Source organism: Colius striatus, unplaced genomic scaffold, assembly GCF_028858725.1.
Source record: "Colius striatus isolate bColStr4 unplaced genomic scaffold, bColStr4.1.hap1 scaffold_34, whole genome shotgun sequence".
NCBI classification, from domain to species: domain Eukaryota; kingdom Metazoa; phylum Chordata; class Aves; order Coliiformes; family Coliidae; genus Colius; species Colius striatus.
This window is the reverse complement of record NW_026908518.1, coordinates 3,063,737-3,084,640: the sequence shown is the minus strand read 5'-3', so window position 1 is coordinate 3,084,640 and position 20,904 is coordinate 3,063,737.

Below are 20,904 nucleotides of genomic sequence, written 5' to 3'. Positions count from 1 at the left end.
ATTTGCAGCTGCTTTCCTGTGGGAGCTATCTTCAATACCACACGCTTTTCTGTTCAGCTCCCATTGAAAGAATACATTTGTCAGTTAAGGTATACCACTGAGTATGGGAGCTACAAGAAAGCAGGAAGATAGATCCAGGCTAGAGTAGTAAGTAGGTCCCCATGCAGTCTATCAGCCAGCACGGTGTGACATTTGCAGCTGTTTTCCTGTGGGAGCTATCTTCAATACCACAGTTTTTCTGTTCAGCTCCCATTGAAAGAATACATTTGTCAGTTAAGGTATACCACTGAGTATGGGAGCTACAAGAAAGCAGGAAGGCAGACCCCAGCTACAGTAGTAAGTAGGTCCCCATGCAGTCTAGCAGCCAGCACGGTGTCACATTTGCAGCTGCTTTCCTGTGGGAGCTATCTTCAATACCACACTTTTTCTGTTCAGCTCCCATTGAAAAAACTACATTTTGTCTCTTAAGGTATACAACTGAGTATGGGAGCTACAAGAAAGCAGGAAGATAGATCCCAGCTACATTAGTAAGTAGGTCCCCATGCAGTCTAGCAGCCAGCACGGTGTCACATTTGCAGCTGCTTTCCTGTGGGAGCTATCTTCAATACCACACTTTTTCTGTTCAGCTACCATTGAAAAAATACATTTGTCTCTTAAGGTATACCACTGAGTACGGGAGCTACAAGAAAGCAGGAAGGCAGACCCCAGCTACAGTAGTAAGTAGGTCCCCATGCAGTCTATGAGCCAGCACGGTGTCACATTTGCAGCTGCTTTCCTGTGGGAGCTATCTTCAATAGCACACTTTTTCTTCTCAGCTCCCTTTGAAAAAACTACATTTTGTCAGTTAAGGTATACCGCCGAGTATGGGAGCTACAAGAAAGCAGGAAGATAGATCCCAGCTACATTAGTAAGTAGGTCCCCATGCAGTCTAGCAGCCAGCACGGTGTCACATTTGCAGCTGCTTTCCTGTGGGAGCTATCTTCAATAGCACACTTTTTCTGTTCAGCTCCCATTGAAAGAATACATTTGTCGGTTAAGGTATACCGCTGAGTATGGGAGCTTCAAGAAAGCAGGAAGATAGATCCCAGCTACAGTAGTAAGTAGGTCCCCATGCAGTCTATCAGCCAGCACGGTGTCACATTTGCAGCTGCTTCCCTGTGGGAGCTATCTTCAATACCACAGTTTTTCTCCTCAGCTCCCATTGAAAGAATACATTTGTCAGTTAAGGTATACCGCTGAGTATGGGAGCTACAAGAAAGCAGGAAGGCAGACCCCAGCTACAGTAGTAAGTAGGTCCCCATGCAGTCTAGCAGCCAGCAAGGTGTCACATTTGCAGCTGCTTTCCTGTGGGAGCTATCTTCAATACCACACTTTTTCTATTCAGCTCCCATTGAAAGAACACTTTTGTCTCTTAAGGTATACCGCTGAGTATGGGAGCTACAAGAAAGCAGGAAGATAGATCCCAGCTACAGTAGTAAGTAGGTCCCCATGCAGTCTAGCAGCCAGCACGGTGTCACATTTGCAGCTGCTTTCCTGTGGGAGCTATCTTCAATACCACACGCTTTTCTGTTCAGCTCCCATTGAAAGAATACATTTGTCAGTTAAGGTATACCACTGAGTATGGGAGCTACAAGAAAGCAGGAAGGCAGACCCCAGCTACAGTAGTAAGTAGGTCCCCATGCAGTCTATCAGCCAGCACGGTGTCACATTTGCAGCTGCTTTCCTGTGGGAGCTATCTTCAATACCACACTTTTTCTTCTCAGCTCTCATTGAAAAAACTACATTTTGTCTCTTAAGGTATACAATTGAGTATGGGAGCTAAAAGAAAGCAGGAAGGCAGATCCCAGCTACAGTAGTACGTAGGTCCCCATGCAGTCTATGAGCCAGCACGGTGTCACATTTGCAGCTGCTTTCCTGTGGGAGCTATCCTGAATACCACAGTTTTTCTCCTCAGCTCCCATTGAAAGAATACATTTGTCAGTTAAGGTATACCACTGAGTATGGGAGCTACAAGAAAGCAGGAAGGCAGACCCCAGCTACAGTATTAAGTAGGCCACCATGCAGTCTAGCAGCCAGCACGGTGTCACATTTGCAGCTGCTTTCCTGTGGGAGCTATCTTCAATACCACACTTTTTCTTCTCAGCTCCCATTGAAAAAACTACATTTTGTCTCTTAAGGTATACAACTGAGTATGGGAGCTACAAGAAAGCAGGAAGATAGATCCCAGCTACGTTAGTAAGTAGGTCCCCATGCAGTCTAGCAGCCAGCACGGTGTCACATTTGCAGCTGCTTTCCTGTGGGAGCTATCTTCAATACCACACTTTTTCTTCTCAGCTCCCATTGAAAAAACTACATTTTGTCAGTTAAGGTATACCACTGAGTACGGGAGCTACAAGAAAGCAGGAAGGCAGACCCCAGCTACAGTAGTAAGTAGGTCCCCATGCAGTCTAGCAGCCAGCACGGTGTCACATTTGCAGCTGCTTTCCTGTGGGAGCTATCTTCAATACCACACTTTTTCTGTTCAGCTCCCATTGAAAAAATACATTTGTCTCTTAAGGTATACCACTGAGTACGGGAGCTACAAGAAAGCAGGAAGGCAGACCCCAGCTACAGTAGTAAGTAGGTCCCCATGCAGTCTATGAGCCAGCACGGTGTCACATTTGCAGCTGCTTTCCTGTGGGAGCTATCTTCAATAGCACACTTTTTCTTCTCAGCTCCCTTTGAAAAAACTACATTTTGTCAGTTAAGGTATACCGCCGAGTATGGGAGCTACAAGAAAGCAGGAAGGCAGACCCAAGCTACAGTAGTAAGTAGGTCCCCATGCAGTCTATCAGCCAGCACGGTGTCACATTTGCAGCTGCTTTCCTGTGGGAGCTATCTTCAATACCACACTTTTTCTTCTCAGCTCCCATTGAAAAAAATACATTTTGTCAGTTAAGGTATACCACTGAGTATGGGAGCTACAAGAAAGCAGGAAGGTAGACCCCAGCTACAGTAGTAAGTAGGTCCCCATGCAGTCTAGCAGCCAGCACGGTGTCACATTTGCAGCTGCTTTCCTGTGGGAGCTATCTTCAATACCACACTTTTTCTGTTCTGCTCCCATTGAAGAAACTATATTTTGTCTCTTAAGGTATACAACTGAGTATGGGAGCTACAAGAAAGCAGGAAGATAGATCCCAGCTACGTTAGTAAGTAGGTCCCCATGCAGTCTAGCAGCCAGCACGGTGTCACATTTGCAGCTGCTTTCCTGTGGGAGCTATCTTCAATACCACACTTTTTCTTCTCAGCTCCCATTGAAAAAACTACATTTTGTCAGTTAAGGTATACCACTGAGTACGGGAGCTACAAGAAAGCAGGAAGGCAGACCCCAGCTACAGTAGTAAGTAGGTCCCCATGCAGTCTAGCAGCCAGCACGGTGTCACATTTGCAGCTGCTTTCCTGTGGGAGCTATCTTCAATACCACACTTTTTCTGTTCAGCTCCCATTGAAAAAATACATTTGTCTCTTAAGGTATACCACTGAGTACGGGAGCTACAAGAAAGCAGGAAGGCAGACCCCAGCTACAGTAGTAAGTAGGTCCCCATGCAGTCTATGAGCCAGCACGGTGTCACATTTGCAGCTGCTTTCCTGTGGGAGCTATCTTCAATAGCACACTTTTTCTTCTCAGCTCCCTTTGAAAAAACTACATTTTGTCAGTTAAGGTATACCGCCGAGTATGGGAGCTACAAGAAAGCAGGAAGGCAGACCCAAGCTACAGTAGTAAGTAGGTCCCCATGCAGTCTATCAGCCAGCACGGTGTCACATTTGCAGCTGCTTTCCTGTGGGAGCTATCTTCAATACCACACTTTTTCTTCTCAGCTCCCATTGAAAAAAATACATTTTGTCAGTTAAGGTATACCACTGAGTATGGGAGCTACAAGAAAGCAGGAAGGTAGACCCCAGCTACAGTAGTAAGTAGGTCCCCATGCAGTCTAGCAGCCAGCACGGTGTCACATTTGCAGCTGCTTTCCTGTGGGAGCTATCTTCAATACCACACTTTTTCTGTTCAGCTCCCATTGAAGAAACTATATTTTGTCTCTTAAGGTATACAACTGAGTATGGGAGCTACAAGAAAGCAGGAAGATAGATCCCAGCTACATTAGTAAGTAGGTCCCCATGCAGTCTAGCAGTCAGCACGGTGTCACATTTGCAGCTGCTTTCCTGTGGGAGCTATCTTCAATACCACACTTTTTCTGTTCAGCTACCATTGAAAAAATACATTTGTCTCTTAAGGTATACCACTGAGTACGGGAGCTACAAGAAAGCAGGAAGGCAGACCCCAGCTACAGTAGTAAGTAGGTCCCCATGCAGTCTATGAGCCAGCACGGTGTCACATTTGCAGCTGCTTTCCTGTGGGAGCTATCTTCAATAGCACACTTTTTCTTCTCAGCTCCCTTTGAAAAAACTACATTTTGTCAGTTAAGGTATACCGCCGAGTATGGGAGCTACAAGAAAGCAGGAAGGCAGACCCAAGCTACAGTAGTAAGTAGGTCCCCATGCAGTCTATCAGCCAGCACGGTGTCACATTTGCAGCTGCTTTCCTGTGGGAGCTATCTTCAATACCACACTTTTTCTTCTCAGCTCCCATTGAAAAAAATACATTTTGTCAGTTAAGGTATACCACTGAGTATGGGAGCTACAAGAAAGCAGGAAGGTAGACCCCAGCTACAGTAGTAAGTAGGTCCCCATGCAGTCTAGCAGCCAGCACGGTGTCACATTTGCAGCTGCTTTCCTGTGGGAGCTATCTTCAATACCACACTTTTTCTGTTCAGCTCCCATTGAAGAAACTATATTTTGTCTCTTAAGGTATACAACTGAGTATGGGAGCTACAAGAAAGCAGGAAGATAGATCCCAGCTACATTAGTAAGTAGGTCCCCATGCAGTCTAGCAGCCAGCACGGTGTCACATTTGCAGCTGCTTTCCTGTGGGAGCTATCTTCAATACCACACTTTTTCTGTTCAGCTCCCATTGAAAGAATACATTTGTCGGTTAAGGTATACCGCTGAGTATGGGAGCTTCAAGAAAGCAGGAAGATAGATCCCAGCTACAGTAGTAAGTAGGTCCCCATGCAGTCTATCAGCCAGCACGGTGTCACATTTGCAGCTGCTTCCCTGTGGGAGCTATCTTCAATACCACAGTTTTTCTCCTCAGCTCCCATTGAAAGAATACATTTGTCAGTTAAGGTATACCGCTGAGTATGGGAGCTACAAGAAAGCAGGAAGGCAGACCCCAGCTACAGTAGTAAGTAGGTCCCCATGCAGTCTATCAGCCAGCACGGTGTCACATTTGCAGCTGCTTTCCTGTGGGAGCTATCTTCAATACCACACTTTTTCTATTCAGCTCCCATTGAAAGAATACTTTTGTCTCTTAAGGTATACCGCTGAGTATGGGAGCTACAAGAAAGCAGGAAGATAGATCCCAGCTACAGTAGTAAGTAGGTCCCCATGCAGTCTATCAGCCAGCACGGTGTCACATTTGCAGCTGCTTTCCTGTGGGAGCTATCTTCAATACCACACGCTTTTCTGTTCAGCTCCCATTGAAAGAATACATTTGTCAGTTAAGGTATACCACTGAGTATGGGAGCTACAAGAAAGCAGGAAGGCAGACCCCAGCTACAGTAGTAAGTAGGTCCCCATGCAGTCTATCAGCCAGCACGGTGTCACATTTGCAGCTGCTTTCCTGTGGGAGCTATCTTCAATACCACACTTTTTCTCCTCAGCTCCCATTGAAAGAATACATTTGTCAGTTATGGTATACCACTGAGTATGGGAGCTACAAGAAAGCAGGAAGATAGATCCCAGCTACAGTAGTAAGTAGGTCCCCATGCAGTCTAGCAGCCAGCACGGTGTCACATTTGCAGCTGCTTCCCTCTGGGAGCTATCTTCAATACCACAGTTTTTCTCCTCAGCTCCCATTGAAAGAATACATTTGTCAGTTAAGGTATACCGCTGAGTATGGGAGCTACAAGAAAGCAGGAAGGCAGACCCCAGCTACAGTAGTAAGTAGGTCCCCATGCAGTCTATCAGCCAGCACGGTGTCACATTTGCAGCTGCTTTCCTGTGGGAGCTATCTTCAATACCACACTTTTTCTATTCAGCTCCCATTGAAAGAATACTTTTGTCTCTTAAGGTATACCGCTGAGTATGGGAGCTACAAGAAAGCAGGAAGATAGATCCCAGCTACAGTAGTAAGTAGGTCCCCATGCAGTCTATCAGCCAGCACGGTGTCACATTTGCAGCTGCTTTCCTGTGGGAGCTATCTTCAATACCACACGCTTTTCTGTTCAGCTCCCATTGAAAGAATACATTTGTCAGTTAAGGTATACCACTGAGTATGGGAGCTACAAGAAAGCAGGAAGGCAGACCCCAGCTACAGTAGTAAGTAGGTCCCCATGCAGTCTATCAGCCAGCACGGTGTCACATTTGCAGCTGCTTTCCTGTGGGAGCTATCTTCAATACCACACTTTTTCTCCTCAGCTCCCATTGAAAGAATACATTTGTCAGTTATGGTATACCACTGAGTATGGGAGCTACAAGAAAGCAGGAAGATAGATCCCAGCTACAGTAGTAAGTAGGTCCCCATGCAGTCTAGCAGCCAGCACGGTGTCACATTTGCAGCTGCTTCCCTCTGGGAGCTATCTTCAATACCACAGTTTTTCTCCTCAGCTCCCATTGAAAGAATACATTTGTCAGTTAAGGTATACCGCTGAGTATGGGAGCTACAAGAAAGCAGGAAGGCAGACCCCAGCTACAGTAGTAAGTAGGTCCCCATGCAGTCTAGCAGCCAGCACGGTGTCACATTTGCAGCTGCTTTCCTGTGGGAGCTATCTTCAATACCACACTTTTTCTCCTCAGTTCCCATTGAAAAAACTACATTTTGTCTCTTAAGGTATACAACTGAGTATGGGAGCTACAAGAAAGCAGGAAGATAGATCCCAGCTACATTAGTAAGTAGGTCCCCATGCAGTCTATCAGCCAGCACGGTGTCACATTTGCAGCTGCTTTCCTGTGGGAGCTATCCTGAATACCACAGTTTTTCTCCTCAGCTCCCATTGAAAGAATACATTTGTCAGTTAAGGTATACCGCTGAGTATGGGAGCTACAAGAAAGCAGGAAGACAGACCCCAGCTACAGTAGTAAGTAGGTCCCCGTGCAGTCTAGCAGCCAGCACGGTGTCACTTTTGCAGCTGCTTTCCTGTGGGAGCTATCTTCAATACCACACTTTTTCTGTTCAGCTCCCATTGAAAGAATACATTTGTCAGTTAAGGTATACAACTGAGTATGGGAGCTACAAGAAAGCAGGAAGGCAGACCCCAGCTACAGTAGTAAGTAGGTCCCCATGCAGTCTAGCAGCCAGCACGGTGTCACATTTGCAGCTGCTTTCCTGTGGGAGCTATCTTCAATACCACACTTTTTCTTCTCAGCTCCCATTGAAAAAACTACATTTTGTCTCTTAAGGTATACAACTGAGTATGGGAGCTACAAGAAAGCAGGAAGATAGATCCCAGCTACATTAGTAAGTAGGTCCCCATGCAGTCTAGCAGCCAGCACGGTGTCACATTTGCAGCTGCTTTCCTGTGGGAGCTATCTTCAATACCACACTTTTTCTGTTCAGCTCTCATTGAAAAAACTACATTTTGTCTCTTAAGGTATACCGCTGAGTATGGGAGCTACAAGAAAGCAGGAAGGCAGATGCCAGCTACCGTAGTAAGTAGGTCCCCATGCAGTCTAGCAGCCAGCACGGTGTCACATTTGCAGCTGCTTTCCTGTGGGAGCTATCTTCAATACCACACTTTTTCTGTTCAGCTCCCATTGAAAAAACTACATTTTGTCTCTTAAGGTATACAACTGAGTATGGGAGCTACAAGAAAGCAGGAAGATAGATCCCAGCTACAGTAGTAAGTAGGTCCCCATGCAGTCTAGCAGCCAGCACGGTGTCACATTTGCAGCTGCTTTCCTGTGGGAGCTATCTTCAATACCACACTTTTTCTTCTCAGCTCTCATTGAAAAAACTACATTTTGTCTCTTAAGGTATACAATTGAGTATGGGAGCTAAAAGAAAGCAGGAAGGCAGATCCCAGCTACAGTAGTACGTAGGTCCCCATGCAGTCTATGAGCCAGCACGGTGTCACATTTGCAGCTGCTTTCCTGTGGGAGCTATCCTGAATACCACAGTTTTTCTCCTCAGCTCCCATTGAAAGAATACATTTGTCAGTTAAGGTATACCACTGAGTATGGGAGCTACAAGAAAGCAGGAAGGCAGACCCCAGCTACAGTAGTAAGTAGGTCCCCGTGCAGTCTAGCAGCCAGCACGGTGTCACTTTTGCAGCTGCTTTCCTGTGGGAGCTATCTTCAATAGCACACTTTTTCTGTTCAGCTCCCATTGAAAGAATACATTTGTCAGTTAAGGTATACCACTGAGTATGGGAGCTACAAGAAAGCAGGAAGGCAGACCCCAGCTACAGTATTAAGTAGGCCACCATGCAGTCTAGCAGCCAGCACGGTGTCACATTTGCAGCTGCTTTCCTGTGGGAGCTATCTTCAATACCACACTTTTTCTTCTCAGCTCCCATTGAAAAAACTACATTTTGTCTCTTAAGGTATACAACTGAGTATGGGAGCTACAAGAAAGCAGGAAGATAGATCCCAGCTACGTTAGTAAGTAGGTCCCCATGCAGTCTAGCAGCCAGCACGGTGTCACATTTGCAGCTGCTTTCCTGTGGGAGCTATCTTCAATACCACACTTTTTCTGTTCAGCTCCCATTGAAAAAACTACATTTTGTCTCTTAAGGTATACCGCTGAGTATGGGAGCTACAAGAAAGCAGGAAGGCAGACCCCAGCTACAGTAGTAAGTAGGTCCCCATGCAGTCTATGAGCCAGCACGGTGTCATATTTGCAGTTGCTTTCCTGTGGGAGCTATCTTCAATACCACACTTTTTCTGTTCAGCTCTCATTGAAAAAACTACATTTTGTCTCTTAAGGTATACAATTGAGTATGGGAGCTACAAGAAAGCAGGAAGGCAGATCCCAGCTACAGTAGTAAGTAGGTCCCCATGCAGTCTATGAGCCAGCACGGTGTCACATTTGCAGCTGCTTTCCTGTGGGAGCTATCCTGAATACCACAGTTTTTCTCCTCAGCTCCCATTGAAAGAATACATTTGTCAGTTAAGGTATACCGCTGAGTATGGGAGCTACAAGAAAGCAGGAAGGCAGATCCCAGCTACCGTAGTAAGTAGGTCCCCATGCAGTCTAGCAGCCAGCACGGTGTCACATTTGCAGCTGCTTTCCTGTGGGAGCTATCTTCAATACCACACTTTTTCTGTTCAGCTCCCATTGAAAAAACTACATTTTGTCTCTTAAGGTATACAACTGAGTATGGGAGCTACAAGAAAGCAGGAAGATAGATCCCAGCTACAGTAGTAAGTAGGTCCCCATGCAGTCTAGCAGCCAGCACGGTGTCACATTTGCAGCTGCTTTCCTGTGGGAGCTATCTTCAATACCACACTTTTTCTTCTCAGCTCCCATTGAAAAAACTACATTTTGTCAGTTAAGGTATACCACTGAGTACGGGAGCTACAAGAAAGCAGGAAGGCAGACCCCAGCTACAGTAGTAAGTAGGTCCCCATGCAGTCTATGAGCCAGCACGGTGTCACATTTGCAGCTGCTTTCCTGTGGGAGCTATCTTCAATACCACACTTTTTCTTCTCAGCTCCCTTTGAAAAAACTACATTTTGTCAGTTAAGGTATACCGCTGAGTATGGGAGCTACAAGAAAGCAGGAAGGCAGACCCAAGCTACAGTAGTAAGTAGGTCCCCATGCAGTCTATCAGCCAGCACGGTGTCACATTTGCAGCTGCTTTCCTGTGGGCCTATCTTCAATACCACAGTTTTTCTCCTCAGCTCCCATTGAAAGAATATATTTGTCAGTTAAGGTATACCGCTGAGTATGGGAGCTACAAGAAAGCAGGAAGGCAGATCCCAGCTACATTAGTAAGTAGGTCCCCATGCAGTCTAGCAGCCAGCACGGTGTCACATTTGCAGCTGCTTTCCTGTGGGAGCTATCTTCAATACCACACTTTTTCTTCTCAGCTCCCATTGAAAAAAATACATTTTGTCAGTTAAGGTATACCACTGAGTATGGGAGCTACAAGAAAGAAGGAAGGTAGACCCCAGCTACAGTAGTAAGTAGGTCCCCATGCAGTCTAGCAGCCAGCACGGTGTCACATTTGCAGCTGCTTTCCTGTGGGAGCTATCTTCAATACCACACTTTTTCTGTTCAGCTCCCATTGAAGAAACTATATTTTGTCTCTTAAGGTATACAACTGAGTATGGGAGCTACAAGAAAGCAGGAAGATAGATCCCAGCTACATTAGTAAGTAGGTCCCCATGCAGTCTAGCAGCCAGCACGGTGTCACATTTGCAGCTGCTTTCCTGTGGGAGCTATCTTCAATAGCACACTTTTTCTGTTCAGCTCCCATTGAAAGAATACATTTTTCGGTTAAGGTATACCGCTGAGTATGGGAGCTTCAAGAAAGCAGGAAGATAGATCCCAGCTACAGTAGTAAGTAGGTCCCCATGCAGTCTATCAGCCAGCACGGTGTCACATTTGCAGCTGCTTCCCTGTGGGAGCTATCTTCAATACCACAGTTTTTCTCCTCAGCTCCCATTGAAAGAATACATTTGTCAGTTAAGGTATACCGCTGAGTATGGGAGCTACAAGAAAGCAGGAAGGCAGACCCCAGCTACAGTAGTAAGTAGCTCCCCATGCAGTCTAGCAGCCAGCACGGTGTCACATTTGCAGCTGCTTTCCTGTGGGAGCTATCTTCAATACCACACTTTTTCTATTCAGCTCCCATTGAAAGAATACTTTTGTCTCTTAAGGTATACCGCTGAGTATGGGAGCTACAAGAAAGCAGGAAGATAGATCCCAGCTACAGTAGTAAGTAGGTCCCCATGCAGTCTAGCAGCCAGCACGGTGTCACATTTGCAGCTGCTTTCCTGTGGGAGCTATCTTCAATACCACACGCTTTTCTGTTCAGCTCCCATTGAAAGAATACATTTGTCAGTTAAGGTATACCACTGAGTATGGGAGCTACAAGAAAGCAGGAAGGCAGACCCCAGCTACAGTAGTAAGTAGGTCCCCATGCAGTCTATCAGCCAGCACGGTGTCACATTTGCAGCTGCTTTCCTGTGGGAGCTATCTTCAATACCACACTTTTTCTCCTCAGCTCCCATTGAAAGAATACATTTGTCAGTTATGGTATACCACTGAGTATGGGAGCTACAAGAAAGCAGGAAGATAGATCCCAGCTACAGTAGTAAGTAGGTCCCCATGCAGTCTATCAGCCAGCACGGTGTCACATTTGCAACTGCTTCCCTCTGGGAGCTATCTTCAATACCACAGTTTTTCTCCTCAGCTCCCATTGAAAGAATACATTTGTCAGTTAAGGTATACCGCTGAGTATGGGAGCTACAAGAAAACAGGAAGGCAGACCCCAGCTACAGTAGTAAGTAGGTCCCCATGCAGTCTAGCAGCCAGCACAGTGTCACATTTGCAGCTGCTTTCCTGTGGGAGCTATCTTCAATACCACACTTTTTCTGTTCAGCTCCCATTGAAAAAACTACATTTTGTCTCTTAAGGTATACAACTGAGTACGGGAGCTACAAGAAAGCAGGAAGATAGATCCCAGCTACAGTAGTAAGTAGGTCCCCATGCAGTCTAGCAGCCAGCACGGTGTCACATTTGCAGCTGCTTTCCTGTGGGAGCTATCTTCAATACCACACTTTTTCTCCTCAGTTCCCATTTAAAGAATACCTTTGTCAGTTAAGGTATACAACTGAGTATGGGAGCTACAAGAAAGCAGGAAGGAAGACCCCAGATACAGTAGTAAGTAGGTCCCCATGCAGTCTAGCAGCCAGCACGGTGTCACATTTGCAGCTGCTTTCCTGTGGGAGCTATCTTCAATACCACACTTTTTCTCCTCAGTTCCCATTTAAAGAATACATTTGTCGGTTAAGGTATACCGCTGAGTATGGGAGCTTCAAGAAAGCAGGAAGATAGATCCCAGCTACAGTAGTAAGTAGGTCCCCATGCAGTCTAGCAGCCAGCACGGTGTCACATTTGCAGCTGCTTTCCTGTGGGAGCTATCTTCAATACCACACTTTTTCTGTTCAGCTCCCATTGAAAAAACTACATTTTGTCTCTTAAGGTATACAACTGAGTATGGGAGCTACAAGAAAGCAGGACGATAGATCCCAGCTACATTAGTAAGTAGGTCCCCATGCAGTCTAGCAGCCAGCACGGTGTCACATTTGCAGCTGCTTTCCTGTGGGAGCTATCTTCAATACCACAGTTTTTCTCCTCAGCTCCCATTGAAAGAATACATTTGTCAGTTAAGGTATACCGCTGAGTATGGGAGCTACAAGAAAGCAGGAAGATAGATCCCAGCTACAGTAGTAAGTAGGTCCCCATGCAGTCTATCAGCCAGCACGGTGTCACATTTGCAGCTGCTTTCCTGTGGGAGCTATCTTCAATACCACACGCTTTTCTGTTCAGCTCCCATTGAAAGAATACATTTGTCAGTTAAGGTATACCACTGAGTATGGGAGCTACAAGAAAGCAGGAAGGCAGACCCCAGCTACAGTAGTAAGTAGGTCCCCATGCAGTCTAGCAGCCAGCACGGTGTCACATTTGCAGCTGCTTTCCTGTGGGAGCTATCTTCAATACCACACTTTTTCTCCTCAGCTCCCATTGAAAGAATACATTTGTCAGTTATGGTATACCACTGAGTATGGGAGCTACAAGAAAGCAGGAAGATAGATCCCAGCTACAGTAGTAAGTAGGTCCCCATGCAGTCTATCAGCCAACACGGTGTCACACTTGCAGCTGCTTTCCTGTGGGAGCTATCTTCAATACCACACTTTTTCTGTTCAGCTCCCATTGAAAAAACTACATTTTGTCTCTTAAGGTATACAACTGAGTACGGGAGCTACAAGAAAGCAGGAAGATAGATCCCAGCTACATTAGTAAGTAGGTCCCCATGCAGTCTAGCAGCCAGCACGGTGTCACATTTGCAGCTGCTTTCCTGTGGGAGCTATCTTCAATACCATAATTTTTCTGTTCAGCTCCCATTGAAAGAATACATTTGTCAGTTAAGGTATACTACTGAGTATGGGAGCTACAAGAAAGCAGGAAGATAGACCCCAGCTACAGTAGTAAGTAGGTCCCCATGCAGTCTATCAGCCAGCACGGTGTCACATTTGCAGTTGCTTTCCTGTGGGAGCTATCTTCAATACCACAGTTTTTCTCCTCAGCTCCGATTGAAAGACTACATTTGTCAGTTATGGTATACCACTGAGTATGGGAGCTACAAGAAAGCAGGAAGATAGATCCCAGCTACAGTAGTAAGTAGGTCCCCATGCAGTCTATCAGCCAGCACGGTGTCACATTTGCAGCTGCTTCCCTCTGGGAGCTATCTTCAATACCACAGTTTTTCTCCTCAGCTCCCATTGAAAGAATACATTTGTCAGTTAAGTTATACCGCTGAGTATGGGAGCTACAAGAAAGCAGGAAGGCAGACCCCAGCTACAGCAGTAAGTAGGTCCCCATGCAGTCTAGCAGCCAGCACGGTGTCACATTTGCAGCTGCTTTCCTGTGGGAGCTATCTTCAATACCACACTTTTTCTGTTCAGTTCCTATTTAAAGAATACCTTTTTCGGTTAAGATATACCACTGAGTATGGGAGCTACAAGAAAGCAGGAAGGAAGACCCCAGATACAGTAGTAAGTAGGTCCCCATGCAGTCTATCAGCCAGCACGGTGTCACATTTGCAGCTGCTTTCCTGTGGGAGCTATCTTCAATACCACACTTTTTCTGTTCAGTTCCCATTGAAAGAATACATTTGTCTGTTAAGGTATACCACTGAGTAAGGGAGCTACAAGAAAGCAGGAAGATAGATCCCAGCTACAGTAGTAAGTAGGTCCCAATGCAGTCTATCAGCCAGCACGGTGTCACATTTGCAGCTGCTTCCCTGTGGGAGCTATCTTCAATACCACAGTTTTTCTCCTCAGCTCCCATTGAAAGAATACATTTGTCAGTTAAGGTATACCGCTGAGTATGGGAGCTACAGGAAAGCAATAAGGCAGACCCCAGCTACAGTAGTAAGTAGGTCCCCATGCAGTCTATCAGCCAGCACGGTGTCACATTTGCAGCTGCTTTCCTATGGGAGCTATCTTCAATACCACACTTTTTCTGTTCAGCTCCCATTGAAAAAACTACATTTTGTCTCTTAAGGTATACAACTGAGTATGGGAGCTACAAGAAAGCAGGAAGATAGATCCCAGCTACATTAGTAAGTAGGTTCCCATGCAGTCTAGCAGCCAGCACGGTGTCACATTTGCAGCTGCTTTCCTGTGGGAGCTATCTTCAATACCACACTTTTTCTGTTCAGCTCCCATTGAAAGAATACATTTGTCAGTTAAGGTATACCGCTGAGTATGGGAGCTTCAAGAAAGCAGGAAGATAGACCCCAGCTACAGTAGTAAGTAGGTCCCCATGCTGTCTATCAGCCTGCACGGTGTCACATTTGCAGCTGCTTTCCTGTGGGAGCTATCTGCAATACCACAGTTTTTCTCCTCAGCTCCCATTGAAAGGATACATTTGTCAGTTAAGGTATACCGCTGAGTATGGCAGCTACAAGAAAGCAGGAAGGCAGACCCCAGCTACAGCAGTAAGTAGGTCCCCATGCAGTCTATCAGCCAGCACGGTGTCACATTTGCAGTTGCTTTCCTGTGGGAGATATCTTCAATACCACACTTTTTCTGTTCAGTTCCTATTTAAAGAATACCTTTTTCAGTTAAGGTATACCACTGAGTATGGGAGCTACAAGAAAGCAGGAAGGCAGAGCCCAGCTACAGCAGTAAGTAGGTCCCCATGCAGTCTAGCAGCCAGCACGGTGTCACATTTGCAGCTGCTTTCCTGTGGGAGCTATCTTCAATACCACACTTTTTCTGTTCAGCTCCCATTGAAAGGATACTTTTGTCTCTTAAGGTATACCGCTGAGTATGGGAGCTACAAGAAAGCAGGAAGATAGATCCCAGCTACAGTAGTAAGTAGGTCCCCATGCAGTCTAGCAGCCAGCACGGTGTCACATTTGCAGCTGCTTTCCTGTGGGAGCTATCTTCAATACCACAGTTTTTCTCCTCAGCTCCCATTGAAAGACTACATTTGTCAGTTATGGTATACCACTGAGTATGGGAGCTACAAGAAAGCAGGAAGATAGATCCCAGCTACAGTAGTAAGTAGGTCCCCATGCAGTCTATCAGCCAGCACGGTGTCACATTTGCAGCTGCTTCCCTCTGGGAGCTATCTTCAATACCACAGTTTTTCTCCTCAGCTCCCATTGAAAGAATACATTTGTCTCTTAAGGTATACCACTGAGTATGGGAGCTACAAGAAAGCAGGAAGGCAGACCCCAGCTACAGTAGTAAGTAGGTCCCCATGCAGTCTAGCAGCCAGCACGGTGTCACATTTGCAGCTGCTTTCCTGTGGGAGCTATCTTCAATACCACACTTTTTCTGTTCAGCTCCCATTGAAAAAAATACATTTTCTCTCTTAAGGTATACAACTGAGTATGGGAGCTACAAGAAAACAGGAAGATAGATCCCAGCTACAGTAGTAAGTAGGTCCCCATGCAGTCTATCAGCCAGCACGGTGTCACATTTGCAGCTGCTTTCCTGTGGGAGCTATCTTCAATACCACAGTTTTTCTCCTCAGCTCCCATTGAAAGACTACATTTGTCAGTTATGGTATACCACTGAGTATGGGAGCTACAAGAAAGCAGGAAGATAGATCCCAGCTACAGTAGTAAGTAGGTCCCCATGCAGTCTATCAGCCAGCACGGTGTCACATTTGCAGCTGCTTCCCTCTGGGAGCTATCTTCAATACCACAGTTTTTCTCCTCAGCTCCCATTGAAAGAATACATTTGTCAGTTAAGTTATACCGCTGAGTATGGGAGCTACAAGAAAGCAGGAAGGCAGACCCCAGCTACAGCAGTAAGTAGGTCCCCATGCAGTCTAGCAGCCAGCACGGTGTCACATTTGCAGCTGCTTTCCTGTGGGAGCTATCTTCAATACCACACTTTTTCTGTTCAGTTCCTATTTAAAGAATACCTTTTTCGGTTAAGGTATACCGCTGAGTATGGGAGCTTCAAGAAAGCAGGAAGATAGACCCCAGCTACAGTAGTAAGTAGGTCCCCATGCTGTCTATCAGCCTGCACGGTGTCACATTTGCAGCTGCTTTCCTGTGGGAGCTATCTGCAATACCACAGTTTTTCTCCTCAGCTCCCATTGAAAGGATACATTTGTCAGTTAAGGTATACCGCTGAGTATGGCAGCTACAAGAAAGCAGGAAGGCAGACCCCAGCTACAGCAGTAAGTAGGTCCCCATGCAGTCTAGCAGCCAGCACGGTGTCACATTTGCAGCTGCTTTCCTGTGGGAGCTATCTTCAATACCACAGTTTTTCTGTACAGCTCCCATTGAAAGAATACTTTTGTCTCTTAAGGTATACCGCTGAGTATGGGAGCTACAAGAAAGCAGGAAGATAGATCCCAGCTACAGTAGTAAGTAGGTCCCCATGCAGTCTAGCAGCCAGCACGATGTCACATTTGCAGCTGCTTTCCTGTGGGAGCTATTTTCAATACCACACGTTCTTCTGTTCAGCTCCCATTGAAAGAATACCTTTTTCAGTTAAGGTATACCACTGAGTATGGGAGCTACAAGAAAGCAGGAAGGCAGAGCTCAGCTACAGCAGCAAGTAGGTCCCCATGCAGTCTAGCAGCCAGCACGGTGTCACATTTGCAGCTGCTTTCCTGTGGGAGCTATCTTCAATACCACAGTTTTTCTCCTCAGCTCCCATTGAAAGACTACATTTATCAGTTATGGTATACCACTGAGTATGGGAGCTACAAGAAAGCAGGAAGATAGATCCCAGCTACAGTAGTAAGTAGGTCCCCATGCAGTCTAGCAGCCAGCACGGTGTCACATTTGCAGCTGCTTCCCTCTGGGAGCTATCTTCAATACCACAGTTTTTCTCCTCAGCTCCCATTGAAAGAATACATTTGTCTCTTAAGGTATACCACTGAGTATGGGAGCTACAAGAAAGCAGGAAGGCAGACCCCAGCTACAGTAGTAAGTAGGTCCCCATGCAGTCTAGCAGCCAGCACGGTGTCACATTTGCAGCTGCTTTCCTGTGGGAGCTATCTTCAATACCACACTTTTTCTGTTCAGTTCCTATTTAAAGAATACCTTTTTCGGTTAAGGTATACCGCTGAGTATGGGAGCTACAAGAAAGCAGGAAGGAAGACCCCAGATACAGTAGTAAGTAGGTCCCCATGCAGTCTATCAGCCAGCACGGTGTCACATTTGCAGCTGCTTTCCTGTGGGAGCTATCTTCAATACCACACTTTTTCTGTTCAGCTCCCATTGAAAAAACTAGATTTTGTCAGTTAAGGTATACCGCTGAGTATGGGAGCTTCAAGAAAGCAGAAAGAGAGATCCCAGCTACAGTAGTAAGTAGGTCCCCATGCAGTCTAGCAGCCAGCACTGTGTCACATTTGCAGCTGCTTTCCTGTGGGAGCTATCTTCAATACCACACTTTTTCTGTTCAGCTCCCATTGAAGAAACTATATTTTGTCTCTTAAGGTATACCGCTGAGTATGGGAGCTACAAGAAAGCAGGAAGACAGACCCCAGCTACAGTAGTAAGTAGGTCCCCATGCAGTCTATCAGCCAGCACGGTGTCACATTTGCAGCTGCTTTCCTGTGGGAGCTATCTTCAATACCACAGTTTTTCTCCTCAGCTCCCATTGAAAGAATACATTTGTCAGTTAAGGTATACCGCTGAGTATGGGAGCTACAAGAAAGCAGGAAGATAGATCCCAGCTACAGTAGTAAGTAGGTCCCCATGCAGTCTAGAACCCAACACGATGTCACATTTGCAGCTGCTTTCCTGTGGGAGCTATCTTCAATACCACACGTTTTTCTGTTCAGCTCCCATTGAAAGAATACATTTGTCAGTTAAGGTATACCACTGAGTATGGCAGCTACAAGAAAGCAGGAAGGCAGACCCCAGCTACAGTAGTAAGTAGGTCCCCATGCAGTCTATCAGCCAGCACGTTGTCACATTTGCAGCTGCTTTCCTGTGGGAGCTATCTTCAATACCACAGTTTTTCTCCTCAGCTCCCATTGAAAGAATACATTTGTCTCTTAAGGTATACCACTGAGTATGGGAGCTACAAGAAAGCAGGAAGGCAGACCCCAGCTACAGTAGTAAGTAGGTCCCCATGCAGTCTAGCAGCCAGCACGGTGTCACATTTGCAGCTGCTTTCCTGTGGGAGCTATCTTCATTACCACACTTTTTCTCCTCAGTTCCCATTTAAAAAATACATTTGTCTCTTCAGGAATACCACTGAGTATGGGAGCTACAAGAAAGCAGGAAGGCAGACCCCAGCTACAGTAGTAAGTAGGTCCCCATGCAGTCTAGCAGCCAGCACGGTGTCACATTTGCAGCTGCTTTCCTGTGGGAGCTATCTTCAATACCACACTTTTTCTGTTCAGCTCCCATTGAAAAAACTACATTTTGTCTCTTAAGGTATACAACTGAGTATGGGAGCTACAAGAAAGCAGGAAGATAGATCCCAGCTACATTAGTAAGTAGGTCCCCATGCAGTCTAGCAGCCAGCACGGTGTCACATTTGCAGCTGCTTTCCTGTGGGAGCTATCTTCAATACCACACTTTTTCTGTTCAGCTCTCATTGAAAAAACTACATTTTGTCTCTTAAGGTATACAACTGAGTATGGGAGCTACAAGAAAGCAGGAACATAGATCCCAGCTACAGTAGTAAGTAGGTCCCCATGCAGTCTAGCAGCCAGCACGGTGTCACATTTGCAGCTGCTTTCCTGTGGGAGCTATCTTCAATACCACACTTTTTCTCCTCAGTTCCCATTGAAAGAATACTTTTCTCAGTTAAGGTATACCACTGAGTATGGGAGCTACAAGAAAGCAGGAAGGCAGACCCCAGCTACAGTAGTAAGTAGGTCCCCATGCAGTCTAGCAGCCAGCACGGTGTCACATTTGCAGCTGCTTTCCTGTGGGAGCTATCGTCTATACCACAATTTTTCTGTTCAGCTCCCATTGAAAAAAGTACATTTTGTCAGTTAAGGTATACCGCTGAGTATGGGAGCTACAAGAAAGCAGGAAGGCAGACCCCAGCTACAGTAGTAAGTAGGTCCCCATGCAGTCTAGCAGCCAGCACGGTGTCACATTTGCATCTGCTTTCCTGTGGGAGCTATCTTCAATACCACACTTTTTCTGTTCAGCTCCCATTGAAAGAATACATTTGTCAGTTAAGGTATACCACTGAGTATGGGAGCTACAAGAAAGCAGGAAGGCAGACCCCAGCTACATTAGTAAGTAGGTCCCCATGCAGTCTAGCAGCCAGCACGGTGTCACATTTGCAGCTGCTTCCCTCTGGGAGCTATCTCAATACCACAGTTTTTCTGTTCAGCTCCCATTGAAAGACTACATTTGTCAGTTAAGGTATACCACTGAGTATGGGAGCTACAAGAAAGCAGGAAGGCAGACCCCAGCTACAGTAGTAAGTAGGTCCCCAGCAGTCTAGCAGCCAGCACGGTGTCACATTTGCAGCTGCTTTCCTGTGGGAGCTATCTTCAATAGCACACTTTTTCTGTTCAGCTCCCATTGAAAGAATACATTTGTCAGTTAAGGTATACCACTGAGTATGGGAGCTACAAGAAAGCAGGAAGATAGACCCCAGCTACAGTAGTAAGTAGGTCCCCATGCAGTCTAGCAGCCAGCACGGTGTCACATTTGCAGCTGCTTTCCTGTGGGAGCTATCTTCAATAGCACACTTTTTCTGTTCAGCTCCCATTGAAAGAATACATTTGTTCTTAAGGTATACAATTGAGTATGGGAGCTACAAGAAAGCAGGAAGATAGATCCCAGCTACATTAGTAAATAGGTCCCCATGCAGTCTATCAGCCAGCACGGTGTCACATTTGCAGCTGTTTTCCTGTGGGAGCTATCTTCAATACCACACTTTTTCTGTTCAGCTCTCATTGAAATAACTACATTTTGTCTCTTAAGGTATACAACTGAGTATGGGAGCTACAAGAAAGCAGGAAGATAGATCCAAGCTACAGTAGTAAGTAGGTCCCCATGCAGTCTAGCAGCCAGCACGGTGTCACATTTGCAGCTGCTTTCCTGTGGGAGCTATCTTCAATACCACACTTTTTCTGTTCAGTTCCCATTTAAAGAATACATTTCTCTCTTACGGTATACCACTGAGTATGGGAGCTACAAGAAAGCAGGAAGGCAGACCCCAGCTACAGTAGTAAGTAGGTCCCCATGCAGTCTAGCAGCCAGCACGGTGTCACATTTGCAGCTGCTTTCCTGTGGGAGCTATCGTCAATACCACACTTTTTCTGTTGAGCTCCCATTGAAAAAAGTACATTTTGTCAGTTAAGGTATACCGCTGAGTATGGGAGCTACAAGAAAGCAGGAAGGCAGACCCCAGCTACAGTAGTAAGTAGGTCCCCATGCAGTCTAGCAGCCAGCACGGTGTCACATTTGCAGCTGCTTTCCTGTGGGAGCTATCTTCAATACCACACTTTTTCTCCTCAGTTCCAATTTAAAAAACACATTTCTCTCTTCAGGAATACCACTGAGTATGGGAGCTACAAGAAAGCAGGAAGGCAGACCCCAGCTACAGTAGTAAGTAGGTCCCCATGCAGTCTAGCAGCCAGCACGGTGTCACATTTGCAGCTGCTTTCCTGTGGGAGCTATC